We start from the raw sequence: 21,644 nt of genomic DNA on the forward strand, positions 1-21,644 counted from the left end.
ATATAATACCCGAGATACAATAATACCGTGTAAGAGCTTTTCCACGTAGAAAGGTATAATTAGAGCTGTTCATTTATTTTTTTTTTCATCGTACATGGTGACAGAAAATCAATAACGGAGACAAATGGGCTTTGAAGTGTTCACTGCACTGATGGCGTTCCACTTATTTCATTTTTGTTGAAGTGGATAACTTTTTGTCTTATCTGGGTCATCATAAAAAATAGTGTTGTTCTAAGATTTTTTGTGGGTATACGGAACTGTGCGTTATAGTTTTGTTATAATTATAAATAAAAATATTAAACCTTGAATTTTACATTTAAGAATTTGACATATTATATTTTGGAATCCACGAATTATTTACTCTCATAATCTAGATGTTATGCTTATTTCCGAAGCACACATGACTAATAAGAGCCATTTCTATATTCCCAAATATTCAACCTAAGCCTATTCAACCTATCCAGCCTATATAGGTACAAGAAGGTAAAGTATCCTCGTATTTCCGTGAGACTGTGTAAAAACAAAGGTATGTATCTGTAATAAAATTAGGCAATGAAAAAGTACTTTACCAAGGGTCTATGTTTTATATATATATATATATATATATATATATATATATATATATATATATATATATACATATATATATATATATATATATATATATATATATAATTATATATATATATATATATATATATATATATGTATATATATATACATATATATATATACATATATATATATATATATATATATATATATATATATATATATATATATATTTATTTTATATACAAAACAATAGACAAGCGCCATATACTAATGGAAAGTACTAGAATAATTTCTGTTATATCAGACAGATAACTGAGTATTGAAAAATATCGGGTCATCACTCACGGGCTAAAGTTGGGTTCAAGTGACGAATGTCACTTTTAATATTAGTCTTACATAAACTGCAAATAAAATTACTTATAGAGTAAGATCCCAGAGCGATCAGACATAACTTATTTTCACACACATGAAACCTTAGAGTCTGAGTAGCGTCTCGTGTGCTTTGAATACCTGCGTATTTATGAAACTTGCTGAGTGACACCTGGGCAGGTACCAGGTGAGAAAGGTAACTAAAAGTAAGAGCTATTTAACTTAAATTTACATAACTGATTTTTATACATATTTTGTAGAATATTATTTTGAAAATACTGTAATAAGTGTCAGACACTTGTCATGGACCAGAACTTTTGTCAGACGCTTTAAAGCTCCACTAAAATTAAATGAACTTTACTTACTTTTACATGTCTGATTTTTAAATAGAGATGCAAAAATATTTAATCGGATCAAAAACAGTAAGTATTCTTAATGTATTTGAATTTTTTACTCTGAGGCTCATGCGCACAGCACTCTCGCGCTCATACTTCTGGTTAACTAATTTTTGTGTTTGAGGGATGTTTGGTCATTTTAATTTGTCTGACTGATTAAATATAACTTTATTATAGTTCCATTAATAACATATTTAAAAATCAGACATGTAAAAGTAAGTAAAGTTCATTTAATTTTAGTGGAGCTTTAAAGCGTCTGACAAAAGTTCTGGTCCATGACAAGTGTCTGACACTTATTACAGTATTTTCAAAATAATATTCTACAAAATATGTATAAAAATCAGTTATGTAAATTTAAGTTAAATACTATACTATAATTCACGTTCAGATGGCAGCGTTCCAGAGATAGGCCTGTACTTTCTATATGCCAGAAATAACTACATTGTTGTCAGTTTTTAATCGTACCTACAATCGTACGTTATGGGCCGGCTCCTATAAAAGAATTATAATTTCGGAAATATTTATGAATGTGAAACGGAAAAATACTACATTTTTTTAATTATATAATTTTTCTGTTGGTATTTTAAAAATAGAAAGTTATATTTCGGAAATCTGGTCTTTTCGGAATTATATCTTCTGTTCAAAATTGTTTACAATGCGTGGAAATGAAATAATTATTTGTATAATCCGTTTTTGATCTTAATGTCCTTTTAATGACACACTTTCTCTACCTGCATTTACAGTTACAGACATTAAAAAATAATTTAGAATTAAAAAAATATACCTATTTATAAATTCAAAATTATTGTCTAATGCCAGTAATTATAAATTCAGGTAAATACTTGAGAGTCATTAAAAGAATTTTCAGTTGATATCAGACGTTTGTGTCGTGTCAGTGTCAAAATGGCCGCGAGTGTAATAAAATTCAAAAACGGTAATTTGTTAAATAGTGAATGCAAAAAAATAGTGTTAAATGTTTTTAACTATTTATCAAACAGTAATAATGATAAAAGTGTATCAACAATAGTGCGGGAAGTTTCTGCTATGACTGGAGTCTCTGAGCGAACGATATTCCGATATAGAAGTGAAAGTAAAAATGGTCCACTCGTAACTCCTATAAGAAAAAAAAGAACCGGTTATTTGAATAGTCGTGAGAATAGATATGATGAAGCAACTCGGTCTAGAATAAGACAAGTAGTGCACGGTTTTTTTATGGACAATATTCCTCCAACCCTTGACGTAGTACTAGAAAAAATTAAGCAAATGGAGCATCTTCCGAATTTTTCCAAGAGTACGTTGAGAAGACTATTGCACGACATGGGTTTTATATATGGCAAACAAGGTAGAAATTCAATATTAATAGAAAAACAAGAAATAGTCGCTTGGAGGCGTCACTATCTCCGGGAAATAAAGAAACTGAGGAACGAAGGAGCCAATATCATTTATATGGACGAATCATGGGTTAATACTGGAATAACCAATGGGCAAGTATGGCAAGATACAACAATAAAAAATAGCCGACAGGCTTTCGTAAATGGACTTACCACAGGTTTAAAAACTCCGACCGGAAAAGGACCAAGATTTGTTTTAGTCCATGCAGGAAACAAAGACGGATTTGTTGAAGGTGCTGACATCACTTTTCTTGCCAAAAAAGGTGCTGAAGATTACCATGAAGAGATGGACGGAGATCTATTTAAAAAATGGTTTGAAGAGATGTTAATACCGAATCTCCCAAAAAATAAAAAGAATGTCATTATCTTGGACAATGCATCTTATCACTCTAGGAAATTAAATTTTCCCAAACAATATTGGGTGAAACGTCAAATTAAGGAGTGGCTCTATGAAAAGGACATTTATTTTGAAGAAGATTACTTAAAAAATGAACTTCTGGAAACTGCTAATGTATTTAAAAATATTTATGACAAATACAAAATTGATTGTATTGGTGAAAAATACAGGAATCACAGTGACGAACAATGCCGCGTAGATGTACATATCTTAAGACTTCCGCCTTATCACTGTGAACTGAACCCAATAGAAATGGTGTGGAGTGAAGTGAAACGGTACGTGTCCTCTAAGAATTCAAGTTTCAAACAAAACGACGTTAAAACATTGATTTATGAAGGTTATGATAAAGTACAGAACAATGGACATTGGAAAAATTACGTCAACCATGTTATAAAATTGGAGAATAATTTTTGGACAGTAGACAACATTCAAGATGACATTGAACCTATTAGAATTTCATTAAACGATGACTCTGAAGATGAACTAGATTATGAAAATGAAGATGATTGAAAATTGTTTTTCGGGGGTATTCTTTTCTCAGTAAAGGTAATAAAATATTTAGTTGATCTGGTTGAAATGTAGCACACTTAAATAACTCATTAATCGACATAATTTCAAGTAGTTATATTAGACGTCATTATGCAAAAAATAAAGTTATGAACATTTAATAAATTAGTGCACAATTGAGGCCCCTAGAACACAAGGGGTGTAAGTGCCAAAACAAAGTTTTGAAAAATCTTTGTTCAAAGTTCGATATAAATTTAAAAACCTAGGTAGCACTTTTTCAGTTTTCAGCATGTTTTCAATGACATGTAATTTTTGATGGTGTTATTGTTGTTAATGTAGAAAGTTTGAAGCCAAAAGTACGTGCCTGTTGTTAGATATCAGTTGCTAAGTGATAAGCAACTGCACTTACACCCTTGTGTTCTAGGGGCCTCAATTAGGGGTTTTTTGCAATTATCTCAGTCATTTGTTTATGTATTTTAATTTACAAACTAAAAAATTAAAAAACTGTTTAAGATCTGCAACATTTATTTGAAACATTTTTCCCTAAAATGCACGAGGAACAAAATAGGCAAAAAAATGATTTTTTCCAAACTTCATCTTTCTTTAAAAAATAAACAAAGCAAAATTGGCTGTAATTCTTCAAGGAATTATCATCAGTTATCCCTTATCTACAATTTAGAACATTAAAAAACCTGTAGAATATTTTTCATATTTTTTTCCCTATTAACTGCGGTATTATGTATAAAAGCATTTTAGGAATTATTACCATTTATTTCATTCACGAATTTTCTATTAACAACTTTAGCTTACCTAAACATATCTTAGTTTACCGTGAGTTTGGCCCTGCTTATTTTACAAAAGTAGCAAAACTTACAATGGCAGTAGAATTGGCAACGCTGTTATCCTATATCCGTACACTGCCATCTCAACGTGACTTTAAGTATAACACGTAATGACTAGCACGTAATAAAAAAAATCACGCTTCAGTTCTATAAAAATGTGTAATATCACATAAGCCAAGTCAGTTAGTCGAGTTACCATGGAAACGAATTAACAGACGTTATTTTGACAGATTAAAAATTATTGATCTGTCAGTGTAAATATAGTGGTAATTAAAATACAGATAAATAAAATAAGTTTATCGAAGAGTGAAGATGAATTTAGTAGCACACCACCCAATATTATGCAGTTAGCTGCGAACACTACCGAGAACCAGAAAAATCTAGAGGAAGATATGAAAAGGTATATCAGCAATTTATGGATTGGCATACAACAAATAATGTAAATTCATTTTCTGAAAACAAACTCTTGGCTTATTTTGGAGAAATCGCTAAGAAATTTAAACCGTCCCCATTATGGGCAATATATTCTATGCTAAGAAGTGTTATAACTTTGAAAAATGATGTTAGTATTGAAAATTACCCGGAATTGCGAGCTTATCTAAAAAGGCAATCGGAAGGTTTTAAAAACAAAAAATCTAAAATTTTACATCAACGATGATGAAATAAAACTTTTTTTTAAACGGAGCTCCTGATGTACAGTACTTGTTAATAAAAGTATGTTATTTAAAAGTATAACATAAATGTTCCTACTTATAATACTTTTATTTTATTGTTATTGCATTTATTGGAATATATGGAGCTTGTAGGAAACAAGAGTTAAAAAATCTTAAAATTTGTGACATTGATGATTTAAGTACCATGTTATTGGTTATAATTTCTGATACGAAAACCAAAATATGTAGATCTTTCGTTATTTCCGGAAATTTCTATACAATCTGCAAACAATATATAGAAATTCGACTGCAGATTTGCGATCAGCAAATAAATCAATTTTTTCTTAATTATCAAAGAGGTAAATGTACGAAACAGGTGGTAGGATTAAACAAAATAGGCGGTGTTCCTAAACAAATAGCCGAATATTTAAAGTTACCAGATCCCAAAATGTACACAGGTCACTGTTTTAAGACGAACTTCTGCCACTATTTTGGTAGATGCCGGTGGTGATTTAATGGCTCTTAAACGACATGGCGGATGGAATTATAAATTCAATTGAAAGTACTTTACAGATCTTTACATACACTGAAAATACCAATGTTCAAAAAGAACACACCGTACAGTTTACGTCATCTCACCATTCACCACGTATTATTGAACAACCGCCAAACTCAGATAAGGGTGTAGTTACAAATAATTGCCAAAATTTGACAATTAATTATTATAAATAAATGTTTAATTTAAATTGTTCCCGAATTTTGTTAAATAAATAAAAGTTACTTGTTATAATTTTTATTTTTATAAATGAAAATAATCGTAGAAAAAGTATAGTACACAACTTGAGTTGTAAGCTTATTATCTTTTTCTTCTTCTTCGTCTAGCTATTCACGTCCACATCTGAACATAAGCCTCTTCAAGTCTTCCTTTCCATTGTTTTTTATTGTACGCTACTTGTAGCCAATTTTTCCCAGCAGTCCTTTTCAGATCATCTGTCCATCTCATAGGAGGTCTGCCTCTGGGTCTTTTGTGTTGGTATGGTCTCCAGGTTAAAATTGATCTGTGCCATTTGTTTAGATCGCTCCTAGCTACATGTCCAGCGTATTCTTTGGTTTTCTGTCTTATCCATGTGTTTGTTTTCTTGTCCTTAAGTGATATACCTAGCATTGCTCTTTCCATCGCGTGTTGAGTGACTCTAAGTATATTCATATTCTTTTTTGTGATTGTCCATGTTTGTGCCGCATAAGTTAATATCGGAATAATGCATGCATCAAAAACTTTAGATCTAAGATGTAATTGAATTTGTTGATTTCTGAGTATATAGTTCAGTTTACCGAATGCTGCCCAAGCTAACTTTCTTCTTCTTTTTATTTCTTCAGTTTGAATTTACTATGAAGCTTATTATATGCATGTAAAATTACTGCGCTCGCCGCTACGCGGCTCGTGCGTAACTTTTTTACTCGCATGTAATAAGCTTCTTACAACTCTCGTTATGTAATATACTATTAAATGTATTATAACATATTATATAGTGCGTCCATAAAGTAACGCATAAATTAGTTATTTCGTAAACCGGCGACTTTAAGGAAAAATCCGGAAACAGGTCGATTTTTATTTTCCTCACCCTTATTTACCCTAAAATGCTCGGAGCTAACTGGTTGTTAATATTTATTTTTGATGGAAAATCATTGTAGAATCATTGTATTGCTTTCACAAGTGTACTATTATTGGCAGAACTTTCCAGTACTGGAAAGAATTATCCACAAGTTACAAATTACCATCAACTACCACCATATTAATAGCTGAGCTGTTCGCTATCCTAAAAGCGATATATTAATTTAAGATTTAAACAAAGATATATATATACAATATTCTGTGACTCCTTAAGTTCAATAACCGCATTAAAGCAACTATACTACCGAAATCCTCTGTTTCTTTTCCTAACCCAACCTCTGAAATTAGGTTGGGTTAGGTTATGTTCAATATGAGTCGGTGCTTAACCACCCTTCTACTCGACCTAAGAGGTCTAGGTCTAGTGGTCGAATCGTAGGGCTCGAGTTCATAATGCTCAAATACATTGAGCCTTATCCAATCCAACCCTGGACAGTTGCACAGAACGTGTTCCGCCGTTTCGTTATCAACCTGGCAGAATCTGCAATTAGCACTCTCTGTGAATCCGATTTTGTTCATGTGAGTCTTTAGTCGACACCTATTAGGACACCTACGATAATTCTCAGATCATTCCTATTTAGCTTCTTCTTCGCGTGCCATATCAGAATTATCTGACATTGGCGATCACCGTTGCGAAGACTTCTCGATCTTCTGCAATATGGAATAATTGTCCTGCATTTGATATCTGAGTCCATTCACGAATGTTTTTTATCCAAATTCCTATTTATATCTAGTAGATATTTGGACCTCTTCTTCGATCGTTCATGTATAAAAGCCCATTTTTTCGTACCAGTAGTTACGTTTCATTCTTCTACCAATCCAATATTGTTCTTTTGGATGTGCTTCTTGCTATGCTAGCGACAGGTTCAGGGCCTATGAACGTTTCTTTTGCTCTGTCCTGGTAAGCCGATCCGCTTTTTCGTTTCTCTTAATACCAGCATGTCCAGTCACCCAGAGTAAATTTGCTCAATTGCTTTTTTTGTTCCGAATCAAATTCTGAAGACAGTTCCAAACTAACTTGGAGTCAATCCTATTCGATTGTAGTGCCGTTAATGCCGCCTGGCTATCACATACAATTTTGAGTTCCTGCAGGCATATTTCTATAGCATAAATTTCTAGCTTTCACTAAATTTTAGCCTTGGTTTTTCTCCGTATACTGCAGCGCCAACTCCTTCATCAGTTTTAGAGTCGTCTGTATACCAGCATTGATCTGCCAGTATGAGATTCGTTTTATTCGTTCCTAAAAAATTTCCTTTCTCGGAAAAGGACGGTAAGGACCATTGCATCTCGTACTATTTCCAACTCTGGATGATTTTTAATAATTTCTACAGGTTTGATCGCGGTATCATTTGCCCTGATTCGTGGCGTTTTATCCGCCTTCTGTACGCTCCTACCTTCGCCTCGGTTTCTATCCATACATGTAAGGGAGCGAGGTCAGGTCAATGGCCATTAAAAAGAATTCAAAAATGAATTGTAAATAAAAACATTCAAGTTAACTCTATGTAGGTACTTCCCATAATAAAATCGAGAGAAACAAAGCTGCAGATAAACTATCCAGAAGAGCACTGGTCAATCCATTCTCTAAAGGAAACAACACGTCTGTACATACTGACTTAAAATCATATTTCGACCAAAAAAATTACTTACATATATCAACAAACTGGTAATAGCAGTCCCATGAGGCGGTACGAAGTCAAGAAACACCAATATCCTTGAATACCGAAAATAAAAAATAGAAAAGGATAATTTTAACACTAATTTTTCTTCGCATCGATCACACGCGACTTACCCATGAGTATTTACTTTAACGTAATAATAAACCTATGTTTTGAACTAATGGTAAAACATGTGTTACAACAGTGCTTGTTACAACACGAATGACCTGCAAAAACATGACATACTCGACACCCTAAAAAGAGCTGTAGAAGAAACCAGCTATACACAAAATCTACTTTTTTATCTCAAAGACTGTAATTTCTTAAAAAAATTCAAACTGCGTATATGAGACCATTATTTGCAAAACTTACTAATCGACAAAAGTTTCAAAAAATTATTTTTTTAATAAGTTTATTTCAATTTTAAATAAGAATCGAATGATATAATCGGAATTACCCAAAACTCGTTCTTTAGCATACAAATCCTGTCGAGAAAATTACAGTTATTTGCAGAACTCGCTCTTTGCTTTGAATTTTAACCTACAAACGTTTTAACGGTTCACGTGACAAACAACTACAACAGCTATGTTGAAACAAAGTTTCAGTAGTTTATAATTATTTAAGCGATTAAACAGTTGTATTTTGGCGAATTAGGAACAGTTTTTTTATTTTTATGGTAAATGAAAATGGTTGTTTTTTTTAACCTAGTCAACAGGGAAAAGGACGCAAAAAAGTTCTTCAGTCAGAAACACATAGCGGGAATGCTGTATGAACATGCTATGTAAGTGCTTCATAATAAAATTTTTGATTTTAGACTTCTGCGACAATCGTTTGATTTTTATGCAGTTTCACTTGTTTTTCGCGTTTTAACGTTGGGTAGGGCTACAAAAAAATTTATTAAAAGAAATGTATTGTTACAGAAATACACCAAAAGCACTGCAGGCGTTTCCAGCTTGTGGTCTCATAAGGGACAAACCGGATTGTCGTATTATTGTACCTACCTTTATCAGTCAAAAGATAAAAGTAAACAAGACCTTCTGATATTGGCTTGTTGTAAGGGACAAAAACCAAAAAGAGCGAAATCTAATCATGCTTCAATGTCGATAAAATATCATGTATGTTTGAGTGAGGGTAAGATGATTAGAGTATGTGCCAAGTCGTTTCTAGGAATCGCAAATTTAAGCAAGGACCGCAAACAAAGAATTGTAAGAAACTTTGTTATCACAGGGGAGCTACCCAGGGAACGTAGAGGTGGCAATAGAGTGGGTCCAAAAAATGAAGAAAAAAGAAACTGCATCAAAAAATTTATAGAATCCATAACTTGTACAGAGTCTCATTACTGTAGAATCAAGACAAGCGTGAGATTCTACTTGCCATGTGACTTGAGTTTTAAGAAACTTTTCGACCATTATCTTTGAAGAGTGCCTCAGCCTATACATGTGAAGATTAGTTATTTTTGAAAGTATGTGAATGTTAACTACAACATCGCTTTTAGAACTCCGCTGACTAACTATTGCTCCACTTGCTTGAGAACAAAGAAGCAATTGAAAGTAACAACTTCTTTAGCTGTTCGGCAAAAGTTAGCCACTGAGAATCGTGTTCATATCGTAGAAGTAAAGGCCTTTTTCCAACTCCTTAAAACTCCAAAACCCAACACAAATAAACTATAATAATTTTATAGTTGTTGCTGGAACTTCTACCAATAAACTAAGACCAACAAATGTGTTTTCTTACGTGTGGACAGAAATTGACTCTCAAAAAGATTCTAATACAATAGCGTCAGCTTTGCAACATGCTCCAAAGAATTTTGATTTTGATGTCATCATAGAAACAGTACGTTTTTTCGCTGATGGTTGCGGCGGACAAAACAAAAATTCGAATATGATGGCAATGTTGGCTTATTGGCTTCTAGAAGAATCGCCGAATCATATTAAACAAATTGAATTAATTTTTCCGATCGTCATTCCTTTATTCCGCCTAATCGTATTTTCGGCCTTATAGAAAAAGACATTATAAAAATGCCTGTTATCGTGGAAATTAGTGGCTACGACGATCAGAAAGCATTCCACTATACGAAAAATCGGTATGGATTTGGATGTGTTTGATTGGAGGACACAAACAAAACTAGTTATTAAGCTGTCTAGTTCATGGCACTTTGAATTTAATAAAGTTTATTTTTTACAAAAAAGGCAACAATGTTCTAGTCCAAAGTAAACCCAATTACCGAAATGACGTTGGAAAAGCTAAAAGTGTTTGTAAGAAAAATTTTTCTCTTTCTTCAATGGCTCCTAAGAAATTACCACTGAGAAAATAATTACTGGGGGATTAAGTGACTATTAATAGTGTCTAAACTAAATTTTTACAAAGAACACTTGAAGACCGATTCTACCTCACCAAAAGAAACCGTTGATGGTTGCCAAAATTAAGAAAATGACTGTTTTTTCGTCTGAGCATGAATAATTAAGACTGCTTTTGATTTTTTTTTGTTTAAACATTTTCTTTATATGACTAAAAATCTTAAAGTTTTATTTTCATGAATAAATCCCTCATGTTTTTTATTGAACGAAATACGGTTTGTTATTATTTTATATATTTATTTGCAAAACTGGTTGTTTGCAATAAATTTTTTTTTTCTAAAAATCTGTAAATATTTTAGGCTAGAAACTTCTAATTTCTATTGCTAAAAACTCTAAGCAACATTATTAAAATTCTTTACGTTGTGAGCTAAACCCTACTCGGCCGTTAATCGTTTTTTTTTTTTTTTCGATTTCCCAACAATGACTTTCGGGCAAAAAACAAGTTTTGCAAATAATGGCCTCATATCTTGTACCACTATCGGGTTTTATTTATATTAGTTATATTTTAAAAAAATATATTTACTATTCAAGACTTTATGTATCTCGTATAACAAATGATTATGACAACAAATGTATCGAAGACAAATCCCGCATAAAATCTGTCAAAGTTTCGATGCTTTATAATACTATCGATGTGAATTCACCATTTTTTCTGAAAGAGCGATCGACACATCTTTCCTGGGGAAATTGAACGTTTTTTGTCAGGTCGACGTCTTCGGTCGTTCATAATACATGAAAAAAAACATTTTAGACAAGGCGCCGAATGTTCAACAGTATCTGTTGATTTTAAAATAAGATGTAATATCTTGTGCGAATATAAATAAGTAAAGTGAAAGAAAAAAAAATTTTAATGTAGGTAAAAATAAAAAAAATTACGACTTACCATTATTAATGGATTCTTCATTTGGATTGTATAACTTACAAGTTATAATGTTAAAAACAAAAACTGTAAAAGACAACAAATTGTATAAAGAAAATTTTTTGTTAAAACATTAAAATACAATTTGGTGATTCATCAGAATATTTTTTGTTTAAATTAGTGTGCTCGGCTACTTGCCCAAGGACGATTACACAAGAAAAAATGTTACAATAAATGTTACAAAATACAAAATGTTATCGTATAATGAAATTATACATATCGTCGGTGATACGGCAATATGTCCTCTGTCAAAAATTAAGAATTTTCAGGAGAGGCAAAAAACGTGATATTTGAAAAACTCTTCAAAACTGTTATATTATTGTGTGGTATTATCTTACTTTTTGGGATATATTGAAAATAATAATAACTATATTTAAGACATTAATGTGGAAAGAGTTAGGACTACATAGAATGTATTGCTATAAATAGATATTACACATTTAGGTAAGGCTGGTGACATAGAACCTATTGCAAATGAGGTAGCCATAAGTTAAAATAAACCCAAAGAATAAAAGAGAAAGGAAAATAAATAGAATTAACCTTTCCTTACTACAAAACATGTGCAAATAAAAATTTAAGTTTAGCTGCGGGTAATATTAACATACACTAAAACAAATTTCAAATTTCATTTGTGACACTTTAAAAAAACAATGGTAGGTAAAAAGTTTTATAAAAAAAAGTTTTAACGAAAAGATTTAATATGCAAACAGGTAGTGTATTTAAGCATCAGTGTGGTAAGGTGTCATAAAAATGGTGATGATCACCTGGTATTAATGGTTTCATTTCTTGTAAATGAACAAATTTTGAAGTTTCTATTAGTAATGGTGCTTGATATAAGGGTATTTTATTTGATGAGGTGTTCAGTTGTTTAGGTCTTCTAGGTAAATCTGCCCATTCCGTGTCAAAATCAGTTTTATATTTTATTACCCGTTCCACGGAGTCTTGAAGTCCCACGAGATCACTAACACATAGATCACCTTTTTTATTTCCAGGTCTAATACTGGTGTATCTTTCCACAACATTTTTGAAATCTGCATAATTAAGATAAAAAACACGTTGTAGGGTTCTGGGATCTGTCTAGAGGATTTTATAATATTAACATAATCTGCCGGTACAAAAATATCTCGACGCCTGGGTAATTTTTTTTCTATGCTGCTATGAATTGAGTCCACCTCCATTTGCGTATGACCGACCTCCAGATACTTTTGTTGTATTGTAACCTTCTTGTGAATTACCAGTTATAACAGAGCATTTGATATGGTAACAGATCGATTCTGGTACCCACATCCATCGCTCCATATCACTATTTTTGACGGATTACATTGATTTACTTCAGCTTCGAGGTATTAAACCAAAATGGATGCAAAAACATTGCTATCCAAACAGCCGTTACTCTCGTACCAAATACAGCATGTGGCTTCCTTCGTTTTTAAATTATACATAGTGTAATTGTAAACTTTCAATTTTGTTTTGTAATATGTAGATGAAGCTTGTAACCTTCGTGATAACAAAACAGCTTGAACGTCTACTGCAAAGAATAAGGTGTTATCCTCAGATTTGGTTTTATCATCACCTTTCTCTGTTCGGGCTCTATCTTTTTTATTAGTATGAATATTATAAACTTCTTGTGAAAGATTGCCGTGTTTAAATGCACTGAACTGGTCACACTGATCTTTTCGTGGAGAAAATATTGTCACATTTAAGTTATGGAAAATTTTCATAAAAAATCGACGGGAGCATAGTACGATGTTACTCTGACTCAAATATTCGTTAAACAGATGCATTTAACTTTCCCACACTGGTTCCAAATATAGTTAAAGCCAAAGCTATTGAGAAATTCTGTTACAAATTTTTCTTTTTCTTCATTAGTTCTACTTACTTCTTTGGTGGTATGGCTGACTGTTATATTTTGTAGAACCCAGTCTCTCAATTGCCGTTATCCAATACCTAATGTAGATATAAACATTTGTTTACAAACGTGTAATCTAGGTGTACTTTCCTTCATAGACAAGAAATATTTAAATGAAATGTTTTTCCTGCATGCAGCATCTTTAGACTTTCTTGAGTATCGTGGCGATCCTATTAATACAAGACTGCGTATGTAAATTTCTCTAGAATCCCAAGATTTAATTACCCAAAAATGTTTAAATATTGAATTCCGCTGTTATTCTGCAATTTCGGAACACTGGAACTTTTGCCGAGGACCTCCAATGTTTTGTACTGCTGTATGCCCACTACAACGTAATTTCAAAGTTTTTCCTGGTTTTATGCTGGTTTGTTTATATTTTCCATCTTTTTTTTTGAAAGCCCAGGTACGATTCACCCTTAAGCCTAGATAAAGCATTTTTTGCACGTTTCCACTTAGTTGAATCACCTTGCCCTTTCTTTGGACGTTTCTTCCGACGGCCATCGTTAGTCGCAACTACAAATAAATTACCAGTAACAGGATCCCACTCTTCTTTAGTAGAACTGTCATCCGATATAGCAGAATGCAGGCTAATATCATCAGGGGCATAGTCTGAGCCAGAATTGCTGAATCCTGTAGGTACTGGATCACAACATACACTTTTGTCAGACGAGTCTTTAGATCGGAATTTTGTTTTCAGTTCTCCGGTGCTCTCATCTAGGATTGTCTGCTGATGTTGATCTAGAGCCAAACTAACCAATTTCGTAGCTCGATTCATAGTTAATATATACGCAGGTTGCTCTGAAACAAAAATATTAAAAATTAAAATTTAAATGCAATATGTTCTATGTCATAACAAGTTTAGTCAACGTACACATAAAACGTTTTGTAGTTTCACATTTAAAGTTATTTACATTAATTTTAGTATTTACAGCAAGCAAAAAACAAAAATTATACTTCTGTTTTGTGTAGTAGCTACTATTAATAAGCATAATACAAAATAATTAAGGAGTGAATAATTGTACTTAGTAAAAGTGAGGTTAATTTCTATTGTAACGAAATATTTTCTTAAATCAGTAGTAAAATATACAGATTTAAATATGATTAGGATGTAATATTATCATAAATGATAATAAATTGTATTTTCAGTTATACTTACCAATAGTTTTCAATATTTATCAGCGATAATACACACTCCACTATCTTTAAGCAAAATACGTTGTCACATAAAACGTATTGCAGTTACTCACGCCGCGCCGGCCGACTTATAACGTTTTGCAATAGTTTTAAAATCTAGTTTGTAATCGAATATTTACATGGAACGTTTTGCAGGTGCATAGTGAAGGTCATAATAACAGTGTTGGTTAGATAAACCAAATAACCGAAATTTTTGACATAGGACTTATTGCCGTATCATCGACGATATTTTATAATACAACTGAATATATTTAAGATATTTTGAGACGGAGTTTACTTGATCAGCATTACTTAGGATATCTTGTATATTTGATTTGAGGCGATAAAATTGTCTTTTGGCAGAATATTAATGGCATTGGATGAGTATATAATTTACTGTCAGTTGTTATTTTCAGCTTTGACAAGTAGGTCGGTTGCTGGATAACATCAGGTAACCATGTGTTAATTTTGTATGTCCGATCCGAAGTCTCCTTGCCACGATAACATCTCGTCTGGACAAACTTGTAGTTCCAAAAATAGGAGGACTGTCTTGTATTTGATGTAAAGCTGAGCAGTTGGTGTCCCAGTGCTGTTGACATTGGGTTCTTGTTCTTCTTTTAACTTGTGATTTTAAGTCCTTACTAATTTGGATATTAACATTGGGATCAGTTGTTAGTGTTTTGCGTGGTGGTCTGCAAGTTCATTGCAATATGGGATGGTAACCAGATTAGAGTAACTATTATATTTTGGAAAAAGATAAGTTGGTAATGGTCACGGATCTTTTGGACGATAGGATGATCAGTAAAATCATTTTGGATAGATTGGATTGAGGCTAGAGAGTCTGTGCATATAGCAATCTGCTTATTTATTGATGAAATGTATTTGATAGCTTGAAGTATACTAAATAATTCGATAGTAGGAACACTGCAAAAGAAGGGAATAAAGGATAAAGTGATAAGAGCATGTGGTGTAACAGAACAGCCTACTCCTTTATCATTTTTTGATGCATCAGTGTACAGTACTATTAATTGTTTATCGTATTTCTTTGTAAAGATAATTTCTAAAAGTTTTTATAATGAGTTTCTTGGGAGTTGTAAATTTATCGTATTTTGTAAGTGATGTGTTACATTGAATATTAACTGTAGACCAAGGAGGATATAGGCATAGAAAAATTTAAATGGTTTGTGATAGAGAGATGTCATCAAGTAACTGCCAAATTAGTGAGATGGATTTTAATGATGATAATTTAAAGAAGTCTTGCAGTATATTCGCGAATGATGTAAAAAGAGGATATAATGGATAAGAGTGGTTAAAAGAAATAGATACTGCATAGGATAGTAGTAGTTGCTCCAGTCTAATCAAAAGAAGGGGTTCATTTGCTTCGCAACATAGGTTTTCTACGGGGCTAGATCAGAAAGCGTATATACAAATACGGGGAGCTGTATTATATATCAAATTTACAAGGTTAAGATGTGTTTTAGAAGCACTGATGTATCTGTACGAACCATAGTTCAGTTTGCAACGAACTGTAAGAGATCTGTATATCTTAAGAAGGGAATTCTGATCTGCACCCCAATGATAGTGCCAAAGAGTTTTGATAACACTTAGTCTTTTGTATACTCGACCTTTTATTTCTAATATATGTTGCTTCCAGGTAAGTCGAGAATCAAACGTTAAACAGAATACTTTACATTCTCTGACAGCGAGAGAATAAGCTTTGTCAATCATAATACTAGGAGATGGGGAGGGAGGTCGTCTACTAAATTTTATTATTTTTGATTTTTTATATGATAACGATAAGCCTATGGAGCCTGTTTTATTAGTTAGAGTATTTACTACGAATCGAATAAGCTTAGAAGTTGTAGAGACAAATCGTCAATAGTAGCAAATTATTAGATCGTCTGCAAACACGACATGCCTAATGGGGGAAATTATACCAGAACATAAATCACTTATTTCTAGATTAAAAAGAGTTAGGCTTAATATAGGGGTAGCGGGTGGCATTCCTTTACGATCCCCGTAGAGGATAGGCTACTACAGGGCTTGGTGACCCTGCCCCATGCTAGCCCCTGACATCCCTCCATCTCATTCGAGGGAGTCGGGTCCTTATACCCTTTCCTGTCTTTCCCAATTCATCCTCACCTACATCCTTGTCAACTCGCCAACCCGCTCGCCAATCGTGGCGTTTTAATTGCCATTTTCCCTTCAATATATCCATGTATACATCGAGATTCAAAAATAAAGTACCCCAGGTGGGTAGAGTTTATAACTCAGAATCCCACTCCAATATGGACTGCCTCACGGATTCTGGGGGAGGCAGAAGATCGAAAATACATGACAATAATAAACAAATTAATTCTCAAAAATTTAAATTTGCTACATACAACATTAGAACCATGAGAACGAACGACCATCTAGAGGAATTAGAGCAGGAACTAGGGGCTATTAAATGGGATATTGTAAGCTTATGTGAAACGAGACTTCAAGGAGAGAAAAAGACCACCCTAAAATCTGGGCACACTTTATACCAATATAATTCAGAAGAGCCACGGTCAAGGAGGAGTGGCTTTCATGGTCAACCGAAGAATAGAACACCAGATTGTAAAATACTCAGCAGTGTCGGAAAGAGTGATATATCTTGTATTAGAACTGAATAAACGATATAGCTTACAAATAATACACTGCTATGCTCCAACTTCCACTGCGGATGACGAGTCAATAGAACAACTCTACGAAGATATAACACGAGCTAAAGACCTAGAAAAAACACATTATGTTATCATCACCGGAGATTTTAATGCAAAAATAGGGCGGCGAATACCAGGCGACTCAGACTACATAGGAAACTTCGGTCTAGGCAACAGAAACACCAGAGGAGAGACATTAGCAAATTTCATAAGAACCGAAAAAATGTTTTGCCTGAACACGTTCTATAAAAAACAAATACAAAGAAAGTGGACATGGCGTAGCCCGAACGGTCAGGTTAAGAATGAAATAGATTTTATCCTTTCCAGTGATAGATCAATATGTAAAAACATCGAGGTGCTGAACAAATTTAATACTGGCAGTGACCATAGACTAGTTCGTGCCGATATACATATTAACGTAAAGAGAGAAAGACGAAAACTATTAACAACAAACCCTTTACCGACGGCAGACATCCTAGCCAGTAATAAAGAGAAATATCAAGAGGAATTAGCACGGAAACTAGTAGCAAATACCTTTGAGCACAAGAATATAGATGAACTAGCTGAGAAAATAACTAAAGACATACAAACAGTCACTAAGAAACTTTGTTGCAGAATAAGAAAACAAAAAGAAGCTAAACTAAAACCCGAGACTCTAGAACAGATAGAGAAAAGAAGAAGAACGAACAGAGATAACCCGGACTATAAATCGCTCAACAGAAGCGTTAAGAAAAATATTCGAAAAGACCTCAGAGCTTATAGAACAAACCAGATTCTTGAAACCATAGAGAACAATAAGAACATGAAAGTACTAAAAACATGTAAATCCGCTGGCAGGAATAAAATCATAAAGATAAAAGACGACCGTGGAACATTGTGCTCGCATAAGGAAGAGATCGTTAGAGAAATCCGAAAATTTTACGAGAAGCTGTATACTTCTACTATTCCGAACCACGGTATACCAACAAAACATATCTTAAATGTGGGTTCAGAGGATCTCCCTGAAATAATAACATCAGAAATTAGAGCCGCCCTAAAACAAATGAAAAATGGGAAAACACCAGGAGAAGATAAAATTACTTCAGAGATGCTAAAAATGGGAGGCACTGCATTAGAAGAGGCAATGAGAGCATTACTGAATAAATGCCTATTGGAAGGACAAATACCAAAAGCATGGAAAAATGCGGAAGTCATTCTACTCCATAAAAAAGGAGACGCCACAAATATAGAAAACTACCGACCAATAAGCTTGTTGTCACACCTTTACAAACTACTAACCCGAATAATAACAAATAGACTGACAGCTAAGCTAGATGCATACCAACCGGTGGAGCAAGCAGGCTTTCGTAAGGGTTTTAGCACTATCGATCACTTGCAAACAATCCGGACAGTTATTGAAAAAACAATAGAGTACAACATACCACTACATCTGGCATTTGTCGATTATCACAAAGCATTCGACAGTATCGAGAAATGGGCTTTCTTAACAGCATTGGACGACGCCAGAGTAGATTCAAGATATGCTGCCCTCCTTAAGAATATATACGATGATGCTACTTTTCACGTAAAAATAGATGATGATCTGGAAACTATGAAAATAGACCTTGGCAAAGGCGTGAGATAGGGTGACACCATCTCACCCAAGTTATTTACTTTGGCATTAGAAAATGTCTTCAAAAAACTAAATTGGGTCGAAAAGGGATTAAAAATAGATGGAGTATATCTTAACCATTTGCGTTTCGCAGACGACATAGTACTAATAAGCACAGATATCCATGAACTAAAATCAATGCTACAAGATTTAAATCACAAATCGAATCAAATAGGATTAAAAATGAATCTCGACAAAACAAAGATATTAAGCAACAGCCTAGAAAACATCACATTGTTTGGAACCAATCTTCAGGTATTATTTCTGCTCTATGGTGTTAAATAGATCTAAAAATAAGTAAATTGACTCAATATCCACAATTTTGACTAATTCGATTGGAATTCTATCAGGCCTGGGAGATTTTCCACTTTTAACTTATTTAAATGTATATTTCATTTCTTCTCTTATAATTCCATGCCCAGTATAATCTTTAAATTTTTTTGTTGCTTGTGTTCTCTCTTTGTTTTCAAAAAGCTGTGCTGTATATTATGTCCATTCCTGCATTTTCTGGTTTATGTCTGTTATAAGTGCAGCACTTTCATCTCTTTGTAGCATAATTTAAACTGTTTTTCTCATTCCTGTTAGTTACTTATAATCATACTACAAACAGTATAATAAAATCCCTTATTGTAGTGTGTTTTTGTTTGTGTTTAAATGAAAGGCTGAAATTTAAGTTAATATTTTAGAATCTTTAAAAAACTGTTTATAATTAATTTAAAGTTTTTAATTTTAATATTGAGGCTTGACGTATTAGCTCACTACTATATCTTGGCAACCGATCAACTATAAAAACATAGATATTCTGGCAGTGTACTTGCTTATTAAAATATTCGATACCAAACTTCCAGAAGCTATATGATACTCCTATGTCTGGAAGCTCGACTTTCATGACATAAAATTACATACCGTAGTCTTTTTACTATCAAAGTCTTATATAAAATTTGATTTTACATTTCACATGCATAACTTTTAGACAGCTATAGCATACACTATAAAAAAGAAGTAAAACTAATTTATGTGTTTATGAATTGTTTTATAGCTATTTAGGTATAATTATGATATGCTCAGTTCCAGGCATTATTAAGTTATGCTCTAATCAAGACATAATTATATTGAGCTCTGATCCAGACGACAGAAAAAAAAGTAGAAGACCTGCATCACCGAACGTGCCTGCATATAGTAGCTTACTTTGGGAGGTTAGGAAAGAGACTAAAAATTATCGATTTTGAAATTTTAGGTCTACGTAAAAGACGCGAATGATGATTAGTTAAGTTACACATAATATGTATCACAAAGTTTTCGTCGAGTAAGATACAAGATCATATCTTATCAGTCTATTAACACCAATACATTTATCAAGTTTTACAAATTATTTATCATTCCGGTTGAACGGCCATTCACAGAGTATTCACCGAGAAAGAAATGTTTTCGAAAAAATAAAAAAAGAGAAAATTATTTTAATGAAAAGATACCTGAAATTAAGTGAATACTTCTTATGTTGACTTCTTATGTTAACACATCAAAAGACTCTCTAGCTAAAAAATTGTTACCTTCTATAATATTTTCTGTAAGTTATTTAAATATAACCATCCTTTATTTTTGTTTATTGTTTTGGTTTTGTCGTAAAAACCAAAATAATTGGAGTACACATTCTACTTTTTAATTTTTTGTCTACTAACTTGTCGATACCCCAGATATCTCGACGTTTCAATATCCATATATCAATTAATTTACTTGGAATTACACTGTCCCTCTATGGGGACCTGGACAAAGAAGTGGGAAATCAAGTACAAAGAGCAACAGACAGCCAGCAGACACATTAACACTGAGATAAAGTCAAGAATTTATAAAGCCAATATAAGACCAATAATGACATATGCCTCAAAAACAAGACCTGACACAGCCAAAACACAAAGGATACTGGAAATGGCAGAGATGAGAGTACTGAGAAGAATTAGAGGAAATACGCTGAGAGATCGAAACGAAAGTGAAGACATTAGAAGGAAATGTAAGATAGAGTGTGTAAACGAATGGACACTAAATAAAAAAAATAATGAAATAACCACATAACCAGATCGGGGGAGACCCATGTCGTCAAAATAGTAAGAGATAAGTCACGAATCGGTAGAAGTATCGGACGCAAAAGATGGAGTGAGCCTTCCATAGAGATATTAATTCGCCAATGAACAAGTAGAATTGTTTATAAAGTGAAAGAAGTAGAAGAAAAAGAAGAAATAATTTTCTTATCGATATCCCTACTTCATAGAAATACTAATGTACTTTAATTAACCACAAAAAACAACTTTACTATAAAATAATTAAAGATTTTTTTCAAGTAAGGGTTGCCTGTCTAATTGTGTTTTTCTTGTTTATAATACCCCATTCGTTTATGTTTAGTTCACAAACAATAATGATAAATTGTTACTTTTCATCGCATGCTTATTATTGATTAAAAGCTTTGAATGAACAAATTGAAATCTTAATAGATTTTGAGGTGGATGCCAAAACTTCAAGT

At 32.9% G+C, this 21,644-nt stretch overlaps 1 protein-coding gene across 7 annotated transcripts in view; it reads right to left on the reverse strand.

The window, feature by feature from the left end:
* The window catches only part of LOC140447590 (methyltransferase-like protein 22), a 540,943-nt gene that overhangs the window by 317,751 nt on the left and 201,548 nt on the right, over positions 1-21,644 (reverse strand). For 2 of the 7 annotated variants that reach the window (XM_072540327.1, XM_072540326.1), the window contains exon 3: positions 11,674-11,736. The exons of the other annotated variants lie outside the window; for them this stretch is intronic. The gene's annotated coding sequence lies outside the window, so the exon portion shown is untranslated. The remainder of the gene's footprint in view (positions 1-11,673; positions 11,737-21,644) is intronic. 7 annotated transcript variants of the gene reach the window in all.

The sequence above is a fragment of the Diabrotica undecimpunctata genome, chromosome 8, assembly GCF_040954645.1.
Source record: "Diabrotica undecimpunctata isolate CICGRU chromosome 8, icDiaUnde3, whole genome shotgun sequence".
NCBI lineage: Eukaryota > Metazoa > Arthropoda > Insecta > Coleoptera > Chrysomelidae > Diabrotica > Diabrotica undecimpunctata.